The sequence below is a fragment of the Rhinolophus sinicus genome, linkage group LG13 (genome assembly GCF_036562045.2).
Source record: "Rhinolophus sinicus isolate RSC01 linkage group LG13, ASM3656204v1, whole genome shotgun sequence".
In the NCBI taxonomy this organism is placed as follows: Eukaryota; Metazoa; Chordata; class Mammalia; order Chiroptera; family Rhinolophidae; genus Rhinolophus; species Rhinolophus sinicus.
Genome location: NC_133762.1, coordinates 32,233,996 through 32,256,322, shown reverse-complemented (window position 1 = coordinate 32,256,322; position 22,327 = coordinate 32,233,996). Strand labels below are relative to the sequence as shown.

The 22,327-nt window shown below is 47.1% G+C and overlaps 2 long non-coding RNA genes across 4 annotated transcripts in view; one reads left to right on the top strand and one right to left on the bottom strand.

Moving 5' to 3' along the window:
- Positions 1 to 10,062: 10,062 nt before the first annotated feature.
- LOC109456680 (uncharacterized) lies at positions 10,063 to 16,616 on the bottom strand. 2 transcript variants are annotated; one of them, XR_012491476.1, is made up of 3 exons: positions 16,397 to 16,616; positions 16,214 to 16,306; positions 10,063 to 11,184 (listed from the first exon to the last, which is right to left on the bottom strand). It is a non-coding gene; the product is annotated as an uncharacterized LOC109456680 (long non-coding RNA). The 2 variants fall into 2 exon arrangements; XR_002138906.2 differs by lacking the exon at positions 10,063 to 11,184 and adding an exon at positions 11,189 to 11,444 and having other exon boundaries at positions 16,397 to 16,615.
- Positions 16,617 to 16,839: 223 nt separating this feature from the next.
- Positions 16,840 to 22,327, top strand: part of LOC109456658 (uncharacterized) — a 70,254-nt gene continuing 64,766 nt past the window's right edge. For both annotated transcript variants that reach the window (XR_012491477.1, XR_012491478.1), the window contains exon 1: positions 16,840 to 16,947. This is a non-coding gene — a long non-coding RNA (uncharacterized LOC109456658). The remainder of the gene's footprint in view (positions 16,948 to 22,327) is intronic.

The following is a 22,327-nucleotide window of genomic DNA, read 5'->3' as shown; positions in this document are numbered from 1 at the left end:
GGGTGGAGAGTATCGTGCCAGCCATCCCAGGACAGCAGGGCAGGGAGGCGGCATGGGAGAGGACATGGGCAGTCGGGATGTTGACAGCTGTCTGTGTTTTACAGTCTGGAAGGCTCACCTATGTTCTGTCTCGGCTGTTGTAGGAGACACAGTTCAGCTGCCCTCACTCCATGACTCAGAGGCATTCCTGCCTTCGGCCAACTAGAAGCCCCCCCCACACCCCACCCCCGTGCCTCCCAGAAGGGACAGTGTCTCCAGGCTGGAGGCCACGATTTGCAGGTTTCCCCTGAGGATCTTGGGGCTGGCTGCCAATCGGTCCCAGGATCAGCCACAGTCCATTAGCGAGTGCCCAGGGCTGAAGGCGCCAACAGACCCACCAGCGCTGGCGCCGGATCCTGCCCAGGGAACCCAAAGCCACCTTCAATTATTGTCTTGGCCTTCGTAATCAGATGAACTGGGCCCACAGACTGTGGGCTGGCTCACTCGGCTCTGGAGCCCTCTCAGCCACCAGCCCTGACCCCCTGAGGTTCACCCTGTGAAGCTCCCCAGTCACGGGAAGAACAGCCTGTCCCACACTGCAGCCCACAAGGCTATGTGAGTTCGCTGAGTGTCTGCCTCTCTCTGACCCTCACTTCCCTTATCTGGAAGCAGGGCTGTAGTCATGGCAGATAGGCTGGCATTACTTCTAGCCCTTTTGAACTGGAAGTCAAAAGAACTGGGTTCCAATCCTGGCTCTGCACCTTTATTTGCTTTTGCTTTAAGACTGAGGCCAAGGAAAGGAAAGGCCTGTTCCCAGGACGCCTTTGGGAGGGTGAGGTTAGCAGGCCTAGACCACAACAATAGTGACAAAGGAGGGAATATCTGTGATAGCCCAGGTAATCCCTAAGTGGCTACAGTGACTTCGGGAGGCATGTTTGCCCATTTTCACTCCTGTCGGTGTTCTTTCCAAAATGAACATGACTCATGGGGCCTGGGGGTGGGGAGTAGAGGGACGGTCCTTTCGACCTGAGCATGGAAAGACCCAGAGATATAGACACAACAGCCCAAGGCTTGAGAGAATCTAGAATTCTAATCCTAGCTCAGTGGTAGATTTTCTGTGTGACCTGGTTCAAGTCACACAACCTCTCTGGCGTTCAAACATGTTTTTCTAAGAAGATCAAATCCCACCCAAATGAGGGTGGGACTTTCTATCTCCAGACCCCTGTCCCATACGTGAGTTTATCAAGCTGGTTCTGGCCCATCTCACAGCATTATGACTTTATAAAGATCAAAGAACAAACCCTCTCTGGCCACTGGGGGCTGCCTTACTCCACTCCACCCTCACGCTTACCTTAGTGCTAGAGCTAACAGGTGCCAATTCCCTGCAGTGACTCACAAGCATCTTCAGGGAGGAAAAGAGGGAATTTCCCACTGACTTGTGTGTTATACAACATTGTGTTGAACAGCACAGGCTCTGGAGCCCAACTGCCTGGGTTCACATCCCAGCTCTGTCACTTACTAGCTGTGCAGGCCTTGGGCCAGTTACCTAACCACTCTGTGTCTCTTCTCCGCCACTTGTCTAATGGGGCTGATAGTACACATACCTCATAGGAATGTTGGGAAGATTAAGTGAGCCAATACACAGTGAGCACTTAGCGTTGTATGTTGACGCTATGTACCAAACATTTCCCCCATGGATTAGTTCTCAAAGCTCCTATTATTAGTCCTACCTTACAGTCAAGGAAACTGAGATGCAGAGAAATGAAACCCTCAATCTGGGCCCAGTGCTCTAAATCAGTACATTTGCCATCAGACCTTGCTGTTCGATAAGATCAATGTTCTCAACTGACTGGTTGTGCAGCACAAGTTCTTATAGCAATGGAAACAGATGGGGGTAGGAAGTTCATTAAGAAGGGCAGGGTGAGCCACTGATCAATCCTAACATCTTTAAAAGAGAGACGACCAGACGTTAGGACGTGATGCAATAAGACGTGCACACCACCCTCCACGACGGCGGCTAGCCAAAAAGCAAATGTGTCTCTGATCAGGCCTCTTGATCTAACTGTCAGTTTCCAGGAAACACAGGGGACAGAGGGACACGTTAGATGACACCACAGGGAGGCAATCAGCCAGAACGTGAAACAGTCTGCAGGATAAATGACCCAGATTCATCAAGAAACAAATGGAACTTTAAAAAGAGAGAAATGAGTTTTTCAAATGTGGGGAGGAAGGGGAGAGCTGTTATAAATTAAAAGAAACTTAAGAGACATATCAACCAAAAGCAATGCTTGTGGCCTCATTTTGAACAACCTAAAGATAAAAATACATTTTCGAGACAGTCAAGATTATTTGAAAATCAACCAAATATTAAATATTAAGGGAACTGGGTATTTATTGTTGTTGTTGTTAGGTGTGATTACAGTATCGCGGTTATGTTTAAAAAATGTTTAAGTCCTTATGTATTAGCAATACCCCCTAAAATATTTATGTATAAGATGATGTCTGGGATTTATTTTAAATACTCCAGTGAGGGGGTTGGGCAAGGAATGCACCAGAGTTTATTATAATTCTCTGTACTTTTAAGTATATTTGGAAATTTTCATAATAAAATGTTTCAACGAAAAAGAAGGGCTGAGGATGGAGGCAGATTACTGTGTAGAAAGAGTTACAAGTACAGGTTTCAGACACATTGGTTGCGAGAGAGGTTTGGCCCCATGGAGACGAGAGGGACTCGTGATACCCTCAACCCCTCTGTCATTGAAAGTGGCGTGTCCCTTACCCCTTTTCAGGTCACTCAAGGGAAAACAAGCTTTGCACACCACCCTGGGATTCACTCATTCACTGAGTCATTCACGCTACAGTTCATTCATTCACTTGTTCCCTCATTCATTCACTCACTCATTCACTCACTCATTCACTCACTCACTCTACAATTCATCCATCATGAAAAGTCTGAGGAATGAAGTGGATTGTGTGCCACCAAGGAGCTTAACATGGGGGAACATGACCTGGTCTGGGATGAAGGATACTCAGGGAAGGACTCTCTGTAACATTTCAGTGGGGACTTGAACGATGAGGAGATGGTCATGTGAAGATGGTCATGGGAAGGGCATTCAGGCTGCGAGAACAGCAAGAGCAAATGTCCTGGGGCAGGAAGGAGCCTCCTGGGGCAGGAGGCATTGTCAGGCAGGGTAAATCCAGAAGGGCTGCTAGAGCAGAGTGAGGGAGCAAGGAGACTCATATAAGATGAGGGCCTGGAAACTGGGGAATGTCTGGGGTTGCTAACAGCTGCTCTTGAACCAAGGAAAACTTCTTCCCCATAGACAGAACTTGTCATGTAGAGACAGGGGCTTTGGGCCAGTGGACAAATGCTCCTGCGAGTTATCAAGGCAAGTGTTGGGAAAGTCTGTGTATGTGTTTTCTGGTGAAAATGCTCTACTTCAAGAATGTTAACCTGGAAGCAGGGTGGAGAGGAAGGGAGGGCCCCTGCCCCAGGGCAGAGAAGAGGCCACTACAAAGGGAATCCCTGGAATCGCTGAGTAAGGAAGACTCCCAATTAGAGATTTTGAAACCAACAGAGAAAAGCAGGCCTGTGCCCCACTCAGCCCCTCCCTCCTTCCACCGGCCCAGCCAAGGGAAGGAAGTCCCAGCCAACCCTGGGGATAGTCGCCCAGTGATTTATGGCCCCGAGACAAAAGCTCCCAAGGAAAGGCCCTGTGAAACTCAGACGTGTTGTTGGAACAATTAGAGCCCATCCATCTATTTGAGTCAGCATGGTATCCGGAAAATGGGCTTGGGACAGGGCTGCAATGGGCTGCGCACCGGTTCTTCACATGCAACTGTCCATGTGGCAAAAGGGCACAAAAGCCTGGGAGCGGAAGGCTGTAAGTCCCATTTCTCAGACAAGGAAAACGAAGGTCGGGGGGAAGATGACTTGTCCAAGATCACTAGCTAGGAGATTCAAACTCAGGTCCCTTCGATCAAAAGCCACACTCTTTTTTGTCATATCTTACTGTCTTCCTGGTAGTTCCTGCAGCTGCCTGGGGTGGCTGCTCCCTTGAAGGCTAGATTGGGCTACTGTGGCCCATTCAGAAAGATGTGGCTCCCAGCTCCCAACTCACCCTAAAACACCAGGCTGGAATATCCAAAGCCATGAGCGGCCTCCTCTCCTGCAGAAGCAGGTACTCACTTCCTCCCCTGGAGCTATGACTCTGCAGGGAGACAGTCTGCTGCCTCCAAACCATCGACAGTTTTCTGGGCCACTGTGAGGGACACTAGTGAAGCAGTTCCCCGCAGGGCACAAGCACATCCCTGTGAGCCGATCCCAGCACCCTCACTTCAGGACCATCGTATCTGACTCAGCTCTGCAATCCTAGCACAGGCTCTGGTCCACAGGAGGCACACAGCAAACGTTCGCTGAATAAAAGAATGGACCTTTGGCACTGGAAACACTGCCACAAACCCAACTTGAGAAAGAAAAAAACATGGCTTATAAAATGATGACACGATGGGGAAACACTTATGGTATAATGTTCATTGTGAAAAGCAGAACACGAAACCATATAACAAAAACAAACAAACAAACTAACAAAAAAAGCCCACATAAATTTTAATCGTGCAAAAGAACACACATAGCAAAAATCCTGGATGAAAATGTAAACCAAAATATTAACCGTCACGTCACTGTGCAGTTGGCTTACACATGGTTTGATTTGCTTTAATTAGTTTCCCAAAATGTATTAAAGGAATACGTGCGAGTTTTCAAATAATAAGGAAAGGCCGTAAATAATTTCTTTTTTTGGGTAACATAGTTTTAAATAATAAAGTTTAGGGCACAGCCTGCCTCTCTGATCCCAGAGCCAGAGAGCAGCTGTGTACCAGACAGGGCTTCGCTATCCTGTGAGCTCAAGGAGAGCCCCCCAGGGCCTGCAGGAGCCACACCATGGCACCTGCCCAGGGCCCTCGGGTGGAAAGCGTGGATGCCAGGCCTAACCGCCATCTGCCAAATCCTCACCACGACCAAGTACATTTCCACGACTCCTTTCCTCATAAGCAAGTCAGTAAATCAAAGCACATCTCGTACGCAAGGTGGGCCCTTTCTGGTAAAACACAAAAAAACTTAATCTTTGGTCCAGAAGCGGTAGATTGCGGCGGCAAGCAGCAACCAAAACCATTAATCTTTGCCGCGTTCCCCAACTGGCCCGAGTAGTAAAGAAGATAATACCCCAGCAGAATCAGTGACCCACTACAAATTGGTCCTGAAAGGTCCACCAGCATAAATAGACTTTTGCTGATCCAACACTTGTTAGGAACCCCAACAAAGAGACTATTGGCTCATCTGATGAGCCGCTTGCAATGGCCCCTTGCAATGGCTGGTGATGGATGACCACCCTCCCTTGGAGGGGAAGATGCAGCTCCTGGTATGGGGCCCTTTCTCATCTTAAATTTGTCCTCAATAAATCACAGGTGCAGAGGAGCCGGCATCAGTTTCATTACACCTACATGCTCCAGTATCAATCACGCCACCATGGCGGCCTGTCTGGGTGCAGTTCATTTCAAGTGGCTTTTTCTGTCCTGATGCCGTTTCCACCACGATGCACGCCTTCAAGGGGCTGGGGGCCCAGAGGGTGGGAGGAAGAAGCTTTTCTCTGAAGGCCTATGCGTCCTTGGCCTCAGCACCTATCCCCTCCTCCTTCTCCATTAACTATTCCTCAGATGAGAGCCATTCTGAGCGCTGCACCCAGTGGCTGTGCACAGACTTAGAATCAGAAAGCCTTGTTTTCAGGTAATGGCTCTGACATTTGCAAACTTGGAGCAAGTCACCTTACTTTGCTGAGGTTCAGTTTCCTCATCTGGAAAATGGGGCTCATAACACCTACCTGCTGAGACAGAACACAGCACTATGTATAAAGAGCCTAGCACAGTGCTGGGTACAAAATAGACCGTCAATTGATACTAGTCCTAGGCCGTGCTCATTCCTGGCTTGGATGCCAGCTAGAGAGAAAGTATTCAGGGCTGGCTGGCTTTGCCTTCCTTTGGAACCCAGGCCCACGAGCAAACAGGAACGCCACAGTTTCTCTTCCTTGTGTCCACCTGCCTGGACCACTCCCGGTGCCAGCAGAGGTATGTCAATTACAGCTCAGGATTTATGAAGATGCTGCCACAGCTCGTTTTTTGTCTTGTTCCTTTCATTGTAGGCAGTTAAAATACACTTAAAAGTAAGGACACCCGAGAGCTCTCAGACCTCTTCTTAATGCACATAATCAAATACTGTAATGTCATCAAATGCATGTACAAGGCTCCTCATAAAAGCTGTGAACTCCTGTTTTAAAGAATCATAAGTGAGAATAAATGGTTTCTTTTTAGGCAGGCACTGGGCCAGTCTGCCCACAGCCACCAGGACCAACGCACTCCTCCAACCCGCCATAGAGGGCACAGCCCAGCTGCCTCTGCTGGGGGGTGGAGCGCTCAGGGCCCAGTGGCAGTCCTGTAAATCGTTAACCAAATGAGCCGATCTTTGAGCGGAAGAGAGGGGAGTGCAAAGGACCCTGCTCCTTGAGCTGGTCAGAGATGTCAGATAGAACAAGCTTTTCAAAAAGACACTTCCCTTCACTCTAAACCTACAAGAGAGCCGGAGTGACAGGACCCTTTATTTGCGGACGAGCTGGTGAGGGGGTGGAAAGGAGAGGCAGGGAGAAGAAGGAGGAGGAGAGAAAGGGGAGACGAGGGAGCAGCAGAAGGTTCCGAAAGCAGGTAAGAGAGAGAAAGAGACAGAAAGGGAAATGGGACAGGCTTTACCCAAGCACACTGTCGGACGTTGGCTCCGAGTCTGGAGGAGGATTCTAGGGAACCACATACATATGCAACACTTCTCCAGGAGCAGAATATAATAGCAATGAGGACGGCGCTGACGTGATAATATTGGGCACTGACCATGCGTCCAGTCCTGTGTTTAAGTACTTTACAAGCACAACCTCACCGAATTCTCCTAACAACCCCATAATTTAGCTACTGCATTTCATTGATTCCGAAATGAACACTTTCTTTTCCCCATTTTAACTCTCTGAAACTGAGATGTTTTTTACAATCACTATCAGCCTGACAGCCGTCTTGACGTCATTGTCATAGCTTGGAATACACATCAAAACTTGCAGAACAGGTTTTGAGGGGGTGGCCAGTTGGCTCAGTTGGTTAGAGTACAGTGCTCATAACACAAAGGTCACCGGTTCGATTCCCCCATGGGCCAGTGAGCTGCGCCTGCCACAACTAGGTTGAAAAACAAACAAACAAAAAAATGACGATTTGACTTGGAGCTGATGGGTACTGGAAAAACACACTGTTCCCCAATATTCCCCAATAAAAAAAAAAAAAAAACCTTGCAGAACAGGTATCTGTGGCTTAAGATCCTGAGAAAAGGACCAGAGTGGTTTTTAAAGAAATGCTGCCACTAATGTTTGTTCTGTTACAGAAGATGTTAGTGTGTAGAGAAGCATGGACATCAGCAATTCCAAGTCAATCTCTGAATATGAAAAAGTTTGCCTTAAAGGTAAACTTAAGCAAATTATTTCACTCCAATTTTCCTTTCTATGTATCTACAAAGGCCCTATGATAAAAATCTATATCTAAATAAACCCTAGTTCTTTCCATAAGTATAAAATCAAAATTCTAAGGGATGAGAAAGTCTTATATTGTAGTTTATCAATGATTCTATTTCTCTTAGCATTACATAAAATAATGCTGCAACTGACAACCACTGGCTTCTTGGACTAATTGAGATGTAGCACTGTCCCATCTTGCAGATGAGCAAACTGAGGATTAGGCACCTGCATTACTTATTTGAAGCCACACAGGAAGTCAAAACCCCCCGAATTTTCAGATTCTAGAGCCTATGTTCTCAGCCAAAATTGCCATTCTTCTCAAACATCTCTGGAGCCAGATCGACATAGATTCAAATTCCAGCTTTGCCATTTACTGGCTTTGTGATGCAGGAGAGAGACTTCTAGTCTCTGAGCCTTAAAGCAGAGATGCTAATGAAAACTGCTTCTCAACACTGTAGGGGAGAAAATCCTTACGTGAAAAGGTTCAGCACAGTGCCTGGCCCCAAGAAAGTGCCCAGGAAGTGGGGGTTGAATGAGGGTCTGCATTTAGGTCCATGGCCCATCCACCAGTATCCCCTTAGCCTCTGCAGCAGCTGACTAAAGACTCGGGCAGCACGAAAAGTCCAGATATAGGACTGGAATGGCGGGTACCAATGAAGGATGCTTTTAGCCCTCTCTCAGGACAAGCCAGTCTATCCACACCTTCAGATACCTGCCAGATGCTCAGCCCTGCCTTCCACCTATCATTCATGTATTGCTATTACTATTTATGTTTATCAAGTGCCCACACTGTGCCAGCACTGTTAAGACCCTTACACACACATATTTTATCCTCGCAGCAACCCCATCCGTGAGTAGGTTACAGATGGCATGGACACTCAGAGAGTTGAAGCTCTCACAGTGTTGCTTGAAGGTGTCCCAGGCTTATGCAGGGAGCGATGCACCCAATGTCTTAGGTTACTTTTATTCTGGGGTCCAGAGATTCATCCCCATGAGGCCTGAGATTTAGGTTAAGAAATTGGCTTTCAAAAGTCATAAAGGATGTTTTCCACCCCCTGATTACAAGTAAAACAGATTTCCTACAGAAAATTTGGAAAATACTTAATTAAAAAAAGGTATGACAATGCAGGATCCCATTGCACAGAGAACACCGCTGGTTCACATTCTGTTTCCCACCATTCTTATTTCTATCCATATTTTATACAATTGACATTATACATGCATTGTATACCCTGCTTTCTTTTGCACTCGGTGTAAGCATTTCCCCATGTCATTAGAAACACTCTGACATCATTTCAGTTGTTTGCAATATTTCATTGAATGGGTGGGCCAGCATCTACCTAACCATTCCCCTAATGTGGGGCATGTAGCCAATTTCCTGTGTGCTAGGGCAGATGTGTGCCTCACGCTTCGCTTACATTTTTTATTTTCTTGGGATAAATTATTTACAATAGCGTTGCTGGGTCCAATGACCTGTACATGTTTAGTACTCTTGATAGAGACTGTCAAATTGCAATTCAAATTTGAGAATGTCTGTTTCAACCCATCCTTGCCAGCAATGAATATTCACATTTTAAAAATTCCCTGTTAATTTGATAAATGAAATTTTTCTCCATTTTAGTTAACATATTTGTGTTTACTAGTAAACAAGAACTTTTTTTTTTTCAACTTTATTACCTGATGGTATCTGTGAATCTGTGGGATTACTGCAGAGCAGTTAGGAACTCCTGCTAGACCAAGCTGTCTGCTTGAACCCTGGCTCCCTACTTATAATCTGTGTGATTGAGGGCAGGCTATTTAACATTTCAAAGCTTTACTTTCCCTCATCTTTTAATATGGATAAGCATAATAACACCGACCCCATAGGATCTTTGTAAAGAAGGCGTAAGAGCTCCCATGTATATTATACCTGGTGTGGAGTAAACATTCAGTAAATATTAGATACCTGAATTTCTTCTTTTTTAAGTTCTTCTTCCTACACTGTCTTCATTTTTCTCTTAGAATTTTAATATCTTTCTTATCAATTTGAAAGAGCTCTTTTTTTATATGAAGAACATTAGTCCTTGGCCACATTTGTTGTGAACAATTTTAAAGTGGCTTTTAGAGGTATACTCTTTCTCCTTTGAGGGTCTGCGTGCAATTATTTTAGTGCCATCCACATCTAGTAAAGCTGCAGGCACGAGTTAATTTCTATTAAGTAAAGGTTCAGATATGAAGAGGGTTTGATTTCCACGGATGCACCTCCGAAGATATGACTTCCGTTCGCAGTGCTGCACTTCTAACGGATGAGGTAGGAATAGATGGGGTTCATTGTACCCACACAACAGAGCCGGAGCGGGGATGCACAGAGAATGTCACCACAGCTCCGACATGTTGTTGCCTGGCATTTCATGCTTGGGAAAGAAATAATGGAGCTTTCTGGAACCGAGGCTTTCTCAGTTCTAAAGAGGCCCGCACATTCACGAGGATATTTTAGTTTAAAAAAAAGCCTTCTACTCCAGAATCTCCATCTGTAGATCGCCACTTCCGTGCACTCAGTATTTTTCTATCAACGAGGGTCGGAGGACTGAGAAAGCCTCTGTTTTCATTTTTTATGTCTATTAAAAATAAACATGCTGAGAAGCTGCCTTTTAGTCTCTTTATCAAGCCCCAAATGACGTGTTGCCTGTGTCAACTCAGCATTGACGAAAGCAGCCAGCACGATTTATAAGGCGTCAGGAACAAACTTAGTTAAGGGCAGGTTTCCCCTCCATTGATCAAAACGGGTTTTAGCACAGTGATGGGCAGCCAGTCTCTCAACTCAGCTCTGAGTGCGCAGGTAGGCAGGATGCTGTCCCCAGCCCACCCACCTGGGCCCAGCTCACAGGCACCTAGCACGCTCTTCTGCCAGCAAAGATGGGAAGCCACCTCTTTATGTGTTGGCACAAATGAGACGCATTTCATACTGGGTCAATTTAATCAATACTTTCCTTGCTTTGGAAACTCGGGGCCTTTCAAGAGAGCAAAGCTATGATACACAGTGAAGCAGCTTTAAATTCTAATGAGCTTTTCTGTGCTAATTAGTGACTTTGCTAACTGGAAGCTTTCTTTGTTCACAAGCATACCCTTGCTTTGGAGTGACGCAAAGTACCAGCTTTGGCTCTCCCAAATGTACCTGCCTTCGTTTTTTATTATCAAGCCAGAAAGGGAAGTACGTTGTTCCTCTCACTTCATTAGAACTAACAAAACAAAACAAAACAAAATTTTTTAAGCGACTAGCATTGCAGTTCTGCCTCGTAAAAACTACAAAGTGCAAGAGACCAATGTCTTCTAAATCCCAACTGTCACTCGCTGGGCAGGTAATGGTTTGGGGAATGCTGGAGGGTAAGCGCGCATTGCCCCACGGCTTCTGGAAGAGAAACAATTTTATGGCCCCTCCGGTCCCCTCCCATTTCATGGTGAGATTTGGTAGTTTGCAAATTGAGCAGCCATCGTTATTTCCCCCAGAGCAGGCAGGGTCTCTAGCCCTCACGAGGAGAAGGTGACCTGATCATCCGTCTCGGCAACGCACAGACTCTAGAGCACTTGAGAATTCTTAGCCATAAAGCTGATGACTGACGCAGGAACGCTGGGAGAGAAAACATGTTTTTAATCTGGGAAGGCGGGGAGGGGAGGGTGAAGGCCAGAAGGAGAAGACATAGAGCTCACGAGTGTGGTTATCAGCCCCAATCAGAGCTTTTTGTGAATCGGAATTAGAACGTGGATGTGTGAATGGGATTTCTCTCCCTCTCACTTTTCTGCCTGGTTTTCGTCGCCATCCGTCTGGGTCTCTGTGTCACTATCTCCATCTCCACTCTTCTTCCTGAGTACTTGATGAAGATACCCTGCCTGGAAATAATTGCATTCAGACCCCTGAGTCCCACTTAAAAGTCTTGGGGACTGATCGAGATAAACTCCATCAGGCTTTTGTTTCCACGCAAAGTGCCCCCGTCATTTATTAGACGAATTAAAGTATCAATTTCTGTTTAAACATTAACAGGGTGATGCCAAATATTAGTCAGTTCCTAATAATTTTGAGGGATTAAAAAGATAATAAAAGTAATAGTCCATTACATTACCTACTTCAGCAGGATTGTAATGAACGTAATAAATTCTGGATCAGGGTTATAACAACTTCCATCTATTTAAAATGAATTTGTAGGGTTACTTTCATTAACTATGTATATGGGGAAAATGATCTGACATATTACTTTAAAAGAGCTGTAAAACCGATTAGGAGAAAATATGCTTTCCAGACAGGGACACGGGCCGCCGGGGACAACGGTATCTGTGGGAAGAGGGGATGGAACGGCCAAGACAGTCGGATTTTGTCCTTGTTGCATTGCCCCATTGCCTGCTTGCTACTCTAAAGAAATGGTGACAGAAGCCAGCGTCGGTGAATGAGGGTAGAGGAACCTTTACTTCCCCCTTTCTCTTTTTTTTTTTCTCCCCAGGTATATTCCCACTAATGAACCGGGGCTCGCTCTGGGAAGTTCTGCAAGGAAATAAACCCAGGCCTGCAGCCCAGCCTGGCCTTTGGGCCCCTAGGGGAAAGCTGCCGTATTAAAGGGGCCCATGCCCTCATCGCTGGAGGAGACAAGGGAGCGAGCACTTGACTGCGCCACAGAAATTACTGCTGTACCTCGAATGCCCGCTTCATTTATCAATTTCATAGCAGAAAAACCCATATGACTGCCTTGTTCACTCGCACGCTAAATCTCGTCACAGAAAGCTCCCCACCGCCAGTCAAGTGTGTTATGCGTGGGCCTAGATAGAGTAACTTGAAATACCACTAATGATTTATACTTAATTGGACCTCTAAGTGATTAAAGTGGCAGTAATGAATGAATAACACCCTTTTGGTTCCCTCGCCCACTCGGCCCAGCGTCTCCAGGCAGAGCGGGCCTCGCCTTGGGAAGTCAGCTAGGACAACCGGCTTGAGCCCTTCTCCCACTTCCCCCAAGCCACTCATCTGGGTCCTGGCTAAATTGCTCTCACTTGCAGTAAATGATTCCATAAGCACCGTATCAGACCATTGATCCTTTTTATTAGATTACCCAATTGTAAGGTTAATGCATTTGCATTTGGCAAATGAAGACGGTCAGCCCGAATCCCGCGCGGGGATCGGTGTTTAAATGGACACACGAGGAGAGAGGCTCTGTCAACATATTGATTTGTTGGGAGCAGTTACCAGATGCTGATGCTTCGCACACACACCCCCAACGGAGGAGCCAAGAGAATACACTTCTGGGCTGTGTCTTCCTTTAGCACAAGGCACCCCCCACCCCCCCGACAGCCAGGAGGTCAAACTGCTAGCCACCCCTCACTCCCAGCACTTCTGTTTCAAGAAGAAGGAGAGGTCCTACAAAGGTTTTCAGTCACCTCAGACAGGGATAAAGGTTCACAGTTCACCTTGGGCCAGGAACCTGGCTGCTGTCTCTAAAAGAAGGAGGCCCAGGACTTAAATGAGAGACAAGGACACAGGCTTCCAAGGCCAAAACTTCTTCTTTCCCGAATATCATAGCATCAGACTGGGGCAGCCATTTCTACCTAGGTTTTATAGCCAACGCGAATTTATTCTTGGGTGAGTGTATTCTTTTCCAAATGCATTAACCAAATGCCGTTTAAGTGGTCCGCCTCGGTAAGGATTTTTCTAGTAAATGAATTCACAAGTTGGAAAAACATACTTTGTTGAACTACCTTGGAGACTACAGCTGTGAAATGGGAGAATTAGAAGTTACCCAGAGAAACCACTACAGAAAAAAACATGTTCTTTGAAAGATGGGGAAACAGAGGCCCAGAGAGAGAATGAAACCGCCCTGAGGCTTCCCAGTGAGTTCAAGGAATAAACGTCCTCACTGTTCCACCTTCCAAATCACCCTCAGTAAGAAGGCAGTGCTCCCATGAGAGGTGTGGCTTTGGGGCTGCGACAGAAAAGACACAGTCTTTTTACATAAATGTTCTAAGACACGAACCATATTTCACACTCAGCTGCATAAACTAGGTCTTTGTGTGAATTGTCCTGTAGAGTGAGATTCACTGTAAGTACTGCTTACAGGATGGATCTGTTCAGCATTTGACTCTGAAGACAGAGAGCTGCTTTCATCATTGGAATTCAGTTCGCTTTTTCTGCTGGTCATGTTCCAAGACGCCGGGAGGCTGGGGAGCAGCCCCTCATACGAAGTCAGTAATCAAGGGCGAACGTCACTTAGGGACCATGTTATCCTTCTAAGCTCAGTGTCTTCATTTATAATAATCCCTCCCTAGACAATTGTTTTGTGATTAAATGGGATAATATGTGTGAAAATGTCCAGCACAGCTATGGCCCTTATCCATGTAAGGCTCCGTATCTGTAAGTTTTCCCCTTCCTGGTTTCATAGGAAAAGGGTGATCCCCTGGGCCTTATAGGAATAACTGATCGATGACAGGTAGCTGGGGACAGCCCACACCAGTGAAGGGAACTGTGTACCTACCCAGTTCTCTCCTGCTTTGTAAGAGAGGCCCAGACCCCTGTCCAGCCTGCTGCAGGCTGAGCATTCTTTGACTCTCCACTCAGACCCTGCCTAAGTCTCAGAGGGACCTAAGAGGCCATGAGGATGGGGTAATGTCACTGTTAAGACAACAATCTTTTTCATTAACATTTTTAGAGCACTCATTTATCAAGTGCTTTTTACATGTGTTTAACCTCAACTAATCCTCTCGACAACCTGTAAAGTTCAAATGGCTATGCCCACTTTATAGAAGCAGAAACTGAGGCTTGCACAGGCCATAGTGACACAGCTGAAAAGGGGCAGAGCTGGGGTTTAAGGCTGAGTCCGCAGACTCCAGGATCCTGTTCTATTACCGTGTCGTCCCCCCCCCCCCCCACACCGCAGGACTTGTGGTATCTGTAGCAGGGAACAAACCAGAGCTCAGCAGAGACCCTGGCTTCTGTTTCCCTTCCTCACCTGCTATTCCCTTAAGCCAACAGCCCAGGGGCAGGCAAGGAAAAGGAAGGTATTTGTCCAGAGGGAAAACAGAGCTTCAGATGTGAAGGGGGAAATAAAAATCACTGAGTGAGCAACAGTTGACCTTGGTGAGTTATTGAGAAAATGCTGACGTGGCAAGGCCAAGTGGTGACAGAGCCCCAGGGGCCCACAGGAAAGACGCTATCTGATTAGGAGTATGCTGCGGGCAGATGCTACCTGGAGATAGTTGAGGCTGGTCTATCTGGGAAAGAGGACAAAGAGAGGCTCCAGCTACAATAGGCTATTTTTCCAGAAAGTTCCCAGCATTAGAGCTGGCCGCCCAACAAGCATCACGCTTGAACAGGTGAAATTTCGAATCCCCATAGGCCAGTCAGCTACAGTCTCTATTCTAGGGAAGACGCACAGACTACCAGGGCTAGGGGAGATGATTGTGCTGGAAGTAGTGGTCTGTACAGACACAGACTGACTCTTTGTCTCTAAGCAGCCTGCTCTAAGCAGGGAGTGTGTGTGTGTGTGTGTGTGTGTGTGTGTGTGTGTGTGTGTGTGAGAGAGAGAGAGAGCACACACGACAGTACGTCTGAGTGTGATGTGTGAAACAGTATTTCTGTGTGTGGAACAATATTGTCTTCAGGAGAGGATGAGGCTGGGTGGGCATGTGGCTGGCACACTCACTGTGTGCACACTGTCTGGGCACACGCTGTCCATGGGACTGCCTATGGGCACGTGAAGGGATCACGGCCTCCAGGAGAGTTTTCATGGCCGCCACTCACTGCGGTGAAGGACACAGAACAGTTGGCCCTATCAAGTAGGAATGTGCCATTCAGAGAAGAATTTGCTATGGGTTCTGTTTGCTATGGGAGGGTCTGTTTTATCTTGAAGAAATAGGGAAGGCTGCCTGGAGGTGGGGGGGGGCGGCATTTAATTAATGACACCATCTTCCTGAGTCTCTAATCCATGGGTGTCCAAACTGCGGCCCGCGGGCCAACTGCGGCCCGTAATCCATTGTTAATTGGCCCGCAGCAAATTCCAAAAATATATTTAGTTTACTTAAATAAACCAGGTGAGGCAATACGTACTTCACCTCGCATGAGTGGCTCGGCTGTTTGTGTATTTTACCACATATGGCCCTTGGTGAAAACCGTTGAAAATAGTTTGGACACCCCTGCTCTAATCAGATGGGCCTGACCCCACTTTGTGGAAGCCTCTATTACCAATCAGAGTCACATTGGTTTACTGTTCCCAGAGCAGACTGAGATGAGGACACTGCCCAGGCCACATAGCACATCGAGCTTAGGTAGTTAACCAGCCTTCCCTCTGGAAATAGAAACATGTGCTACCAGACAGGTCCCGTGTGCAGCTGAGGAACAGGGGTCATCGGGGGAGCCCCTTGGCTGCCTTGGACTCCTGGACTTGGGGTTTTCAAGTACAAAACAGAAGGCCAGACACCTGCCCGGACCTAGGCACTGTCCCTGTGGCCTGGGCTGGTGTGGATAGCAGAGCTCGGCTCTGCATCTCTGGCCAGGACACCAGAAAGCCTGAATCCCACTTCCAGTGCCACCTCTCATGACTATATGATTTGAGACAAGCCCTTCCAGCGACCTGAACCTCTGTTTCCTCATCTGCCAAATGGGGCTATGATTCCCCCCATACCTGAGTCACGCATGTAGAGACTGCCGTCCTGACCCTTAATAGCGGTGCGACCTCCAGCAAATCACCAAGTCCTCTGAGGTTCAGTTTGCTCATCTGTAAAACAGGGATAATAACAGCAAATGAGATAAAGTAAAGGAAAGCACTTTACATTTTTTGTTTTAAATAACATTTGAGAGAATTCACCTGTGAGACAGAAAAGCTCAGCCGGTTCTCAGTTCTGGACCCCATCTGCTTCCCCTGGCTGGGCATTTCTCAGAGGAGCTGGGCCTCTAGGTGTTGCCTTCAGGGAGCCAGGAGACCCAGACAGGGGCTCCAGGACCCCAAGGACAGGCAGGCCCGGAAACGGAGTCTGCTGGCCCGAAGGCACTGGCCCGTAGCTCCATTGCTACACAGCAATGATTCAGGAAAAGGCTGACAAGGATATTAGCAGTGTGGATTTTTTTTTTTTTTTTTAATCCTGAGCCCAGAGAAAATGCACGGTCAGGAATAAAGGCACCCAAGAGAGCAGGAGAAAGAGAAATAATCAGAATTAGCCAGCGGGCGGGCAGCGGGAGCAGGGGCAACCCAGCCCCACACAGGGTAGGAAGCCCCTCCAGGACCCTGGGCCGGGAAGGTGTCCAGGGAGTGGGAAGACCTGGCTAGGCGCATGAGGGGTGCTGGCCGCCCGAGCCAGGACCTGGACCGCCTGCAGACCGGCGAGCAGGCACAGTGGAAGACAAAGGAGCCGTCACCAGGTGAGTCCAGCAACCCCTGGGGCTGCCATGCACCCCTTGGGCTCCTCCAGCCGCAACGTGGTGGAAAGGGGTCCTGGCAAAGGGCTGGAGTCGCCTGCTCCCCATTGTTCACAGGGTTCTGGATGTGGGCCTTGAGGTTGGGGGGCTTCCAAGAGGCTGCTCAGATACTGCAGAAAGGCTGCAGAAGCCTGAGCAGGCAGGAGGCCTTCATGCCCCATCCCTAAAGACTGAAATAAGATGAAGATGACAGAGACCATAGCCCAAGAAAGTCATTGGGGTGCTTTCCCTGGTAGTGGAGAGGGTGTATCAAGGTATTCCAGGAAGGGGTCCCAGCGCCTGCTTTGAGAGCAGAAAGGAATGGATTTTGATGAGCTGGGGCAGAGAAATCCACTTTCGTGGGCGATGGAACTCACGTTCTTCCTCACTGAAACCCACTTTTCACAAATCACGTTAGACTATCAGATTGCTTAAGAAAAAAAAAAAACAACCCTGTCCAGAGAGACAGAGAGAGAGAGTGTGAGTTGGGGAGAGCAGAATTAACGCATCAGCCCGATTCTACTTCAGATTCCAAATTAATGGGAGTATAACTTAATGACAAACGTGTGATGTCCGGAAGTCAGATGCTTCTCAGCACCCCCTTATTCTGTCCTTGGGCAAAATGCTTCCCCTCCCTAAGCTGCTTTTCTATGAATGTGATAGAGAGGAATGGGACTGCATGTCCCCAAGGCACTCTCGCCATGGGGGGGAGGGGGGATCCATCCAGCCTGGCCTTTATTCTATGAAGGGCCTCAAATTGAAGTTTTTGACAGTGTTTGTGTTAACGACACCCTTCTACGGAATTAACTTGTGTGTGTGTTAAAAGCGTTCATTTGCTGAATGTAACATTTACATCACTACAATTTTGGTGACACCATTTTGGCCTTTCTCCCCCCCACCCCCAACATTTTAATATACCAGCAGTCCCAGGAAATGGAAGCACCAGGGCTTCTGTCCCCCTCGATCTCTGAACCCCATTATCGGGGTTCCTATAATGTCGGTTCCCTTCTGCCAATTCGAGGTAAATCAGGATCTTATCGTTCAGGTGAAGTATAGAAGGAGAAGAGGGTGTGATTTCCTGGAGCCTTGCCGATTGTCCAAACCTCTCTGTGCAAAGCTCTCAACTACACTTAACTGACGAGGAGAGCCCAGTAGACGTTCCAAGAACCACCGCAAGCTCACCACAGTCCTGCCTCCCTCAGAGCTGCCTGGGGGGTCAGTCCCTGAGCAAACGCCCTCTCGCTTTGGTCCTTCTCTCCGGGGTGCCAGGGCAGTGCAGGAGTCCCCTGGACCTCTCACCTCCCCAGCCCACTCTCTGTGGGTCACCTCAAACCCATGTGAACGTCAGACCCCAAAAACAGCCCCACAAATTTAATTTATTTCTACCTAAACAAGTTCTTTTATCATAAAGCAATAAATTTGTCTTGGTGCTAGCAATTTGTTGCGGGTGACATAACATTGCAAATTGATTAATCGCTACTGTACGCGGCAAAATGAGAAAAGCAAGGAATTATTATGAATAGCGTCCGTCTTTTACGGGAGGGATTCATTATTCAAAAGTGCTCACTGGTGCTTACACGTGCCCTCCGTGCAGATTACATCCATTTGCAGACTTCCCACATCATGCTTACACAAATCAACAAACGCACATTTATTAAGACATAGAATGAAAGCTATTTAAAAGTGAAAAATGGCCTTTTGCGTTACTTTTCTTCAGGGAAGGCAAATCGAGGTGGGATGATCCTGGGAAGCGGCCCCATAGCTGTCACGTGAGCGTCTCCGGGTTCTGTGCATGCTGGCTCATGCAGGCACTACCAAATCTGCCTGCTCTGCTTTCGGCAGCCCCAGGATCTGAGATACCCCACCTGTGGTTCTGGAAGCCTCGCTCTGGCTCATGAGACTTCAGCAATCCATTTTCACTGCCTGCTGGGGAAGTGCAACAGATAGGAAGTTCGGTTCTACGAAAACCAGCCTCCTTACTGCACCCGCCTCCCCGGAAGGCAAGGGAATAAGTATTAATTGAGCACCTACTCTGTACCAGACACTATCCTGAATGCTTTATTTGCATTTAATGCAGCAAGTCCTGCTCTTTCCTTGAACTTCCTAGGGTTGTTGTAAGACCCACTGAAATAATGCATGCACATAAAGCTCACAGTAAATAAATGCTCCATACATGTTAGCTATTATTGCTATTATAACACCATTTGATCATTCTCAAGGTCAGTATTATGATCACCATTTTACAGATGGGGAAAATGAGACTTAGAAAGGTTGCAAGATTTGTCAAGTCACAAGTGAGTAAGTGAGCAGAACTGAGCTTCAGTTTAGGGTCTGGCTCCAAACACTCACGCTTTTTTACACTAAGCCACCCCCACAGCTCTCTGTCCTCGACAGTCAAAATAAGGTGTATTTGCTTCCTCTAATCTAATGGAAGAGGCCACACACCATCCACAGTGCAGCTGCCCACTCTGGTGTCTGATGGGGCATTTCAGAGGGTCTGGCGATTTCATGACCTTCCCCAGCTCTGCCCTTAACTGTTCTCCACATCAGTAGAGCCTCGTCTGTCCCTAACTCTCATCCCCTCCTTCTCCTTCCACTCATCCCATAATCATCCCTTTCTTCCCAAAGGAAGCTCATTGCCTCCCCCAGTGAAGGCGAACAGGCAGCTCGCAGCTCCAATATTGATTATCCCTGTTGAACGCATGCTTTCTTTAAAAATAGACCGAGATCTCAACTTTCCTATTCTAATTAGATTTCAAAGCAACTTTTATAAAATGAGAAAGCCTTCATTATTTCTCTGTTGCTTATAGTGCCATTAGCTACTCCCCAGCCAGGCCAAAGGGTCATCGAATCCCTACCACCACCCATCAGAGAACAGTGACTCATGCTCTTCCACAAACCTGCACCCAATCAGAAACCGGTCTCCAAGTGCCCAGAAGCCGGAGATGGTTGGATTATAAGTCTAGGCATGTGCCTAGAGCTCAGAGCTGGCCCCTGTGAGCAAGCACATCTCACAATAATGAAGTCTTTCTCAAACCCCTTGCACTGAGATTACCCCAGAGGCTTGTAAAATATTCAAATTCTGGGCCTCCCCCAGACCTGCCACGGAATCATCTGGCGGTGTGGCCTAGCAATCTGAATGGATGATAAAAATCCCTGTATGATTTTTTTTTTGCATGCTAAAATTTGTGAACTATGGTCCCGAATACTTCCCAAACTCTGTGTCCAGTTTTCTATGCCATCACATTGAATCATTGATTGCTGCAAATTCTGGTTGACTCACAGCCCTCCCTCAAATTATGAAGGAGAGACACAACCTAATAAGGTGTTCACTGCCTGGAGGCCCAGGTGGCTTTCTTCCCACCAACTGCCCCCACCCTAGGTCCCACAGGGCGTCCCAGATTCTCCCAGCAGGACCAGTGTGCTCAGGCTGAACTGGGTCATGGGTCATTTGCTAGATACTCCATAAAGCTGCTCCATCTGGGGGCAAGGAGAGACCAGACTTCCAGACAGGACTGGGTAGAATAGAATAGAATAGAATAGAATAGAATAGAATAGAATAGAATAGAATAGAATAGAATAGAATAGAATAGAATAGAATACCGGGTCTTATATTAATTTTTGCTCCAAAACACACATTAGAGCTGATGGTCCAGCTAGGTCTTATTTTCGGGGAAACACGCAGTAGGTCAGGAAGCTATGCAGGGAGTGAGGTAGCCCATTCTAGCCTTGATGAGGATGGTGGTGATTCTTCCCCCCTCAAAAAAATTGGCCCATCACTTCCTAGCTGGGTGACCTCAGGCTTGGCCCTCAGGCTCCCAGAGTCCCAGTGTCCTCATTTGTGAAGTCAGGCACTGGTAATTATCTCAGAGTATCGGAGGGTTTAATGGGTCTGTACGTGGAAAAAGCCTGATAGCGTCCGACAGGTTTGGGGGGCTTGGTCGATATCTGTTCCCTCGTTCATTCCCCACAATCCCTAACCCCTGTGAAATGAGTCCCAGAGACATTTCGGGGAGTAATGAATTCCCTCATTTCAGCTAAACCACCCGTGATCCTGGTTTTGTGGAGATGTACGATGGAACATGATAAATTATTGCTTTAAGCAGAAGCTTCATTCAAATATCCATTTCCCTGTCACGTTAATTTTGTTTCGATGTATTTTCTAGTGGGATTTGACTGGGAGCATAGATAATACATAAACAGAAGCACATTCTCTGAGTGATGGGGAGCTGATGGCGTAGGGGAGGGAAGACCTGGGGACTGGGATGGACCAGAACCCCCATTTTCCAGTCAGGTGGGTGATGTAGCCCTGAGGGCAAATTCTAGACAGCTCATATCCATCCACAGGACATGGCAGCACAAGTCACATGACTGAGTTCCTCCAGCCAGGAGAATGTTTCCTGGGAACACCCAAGAAAAGAGCTTTGTATCCAGCCTCCACTTATGCCTGGAGCCAAGGCCTCCGACACATTATCTCACTTCCCCCTGTCTCCTGAAGACTTCAAGGGTGTATTTCCTAAGAACAAGGACATTCTCTGACATAACCACAGCACAACGGCCAAGATCAGGAAATTAATAGATGCAATACTATTATCTAGTTTCTGGTCCATATTCAAATTTTGCCAGTTCTCCCATTAATGCCCTTGACAGTCATTTATTTTCTTCATTTCAGAGTCTGGTTCAGGATCCCATATCGTATTTACTTGTCATGTCTCTCCAAACTCCTTCCATTTAGGATCGCCTCTCTTTGTCTCTCATGACCTTGAAATTTTTTGAAGAGGTCAGGCCAGTTATTTTGTAGAAGGGCCCTCAGTCTGTTGCCTCATGGTTAGATTCAGGTTGTGAATTTTGGGCTGAAATAACACAGAAGTGATGTGTCCTTCTCCTGGTGTCGTATCTGTCCCATTATTGGTGACGTATTGACCTCAATCACGTGGTTAACGTGGTGACAGGGCTTTCTCCACTGTAAAGATATTATTTTCTCTTTGTTACCCATAAGTCATGTGTGGAGAGATACTTTGAGATATGTAAATACCCCTGCACTCACGTGGTTTACTCTCTATCAATGATTCTTGCCTAAATCAGTTACTACTGGAATGATGGGTAAATGGTGATTTTTCTAAATCCATCATGTCTTGTACATTTCCCAGGTAGTATTCTGCTGTAAGAACACCATGAAAAGAGCTTTCCCTTCTCCCCATCTATTTATGTATTCATTTATTTTTTTCCGACCTTGTGGACTCAGAGATTGTTCTTCTATTCAACGTGTTCTAATCCATTGCTACTGTTACTTGATGCTCAAATGGCATGATCTCATTTCATCCTTATGAGAATTGGGTGATGT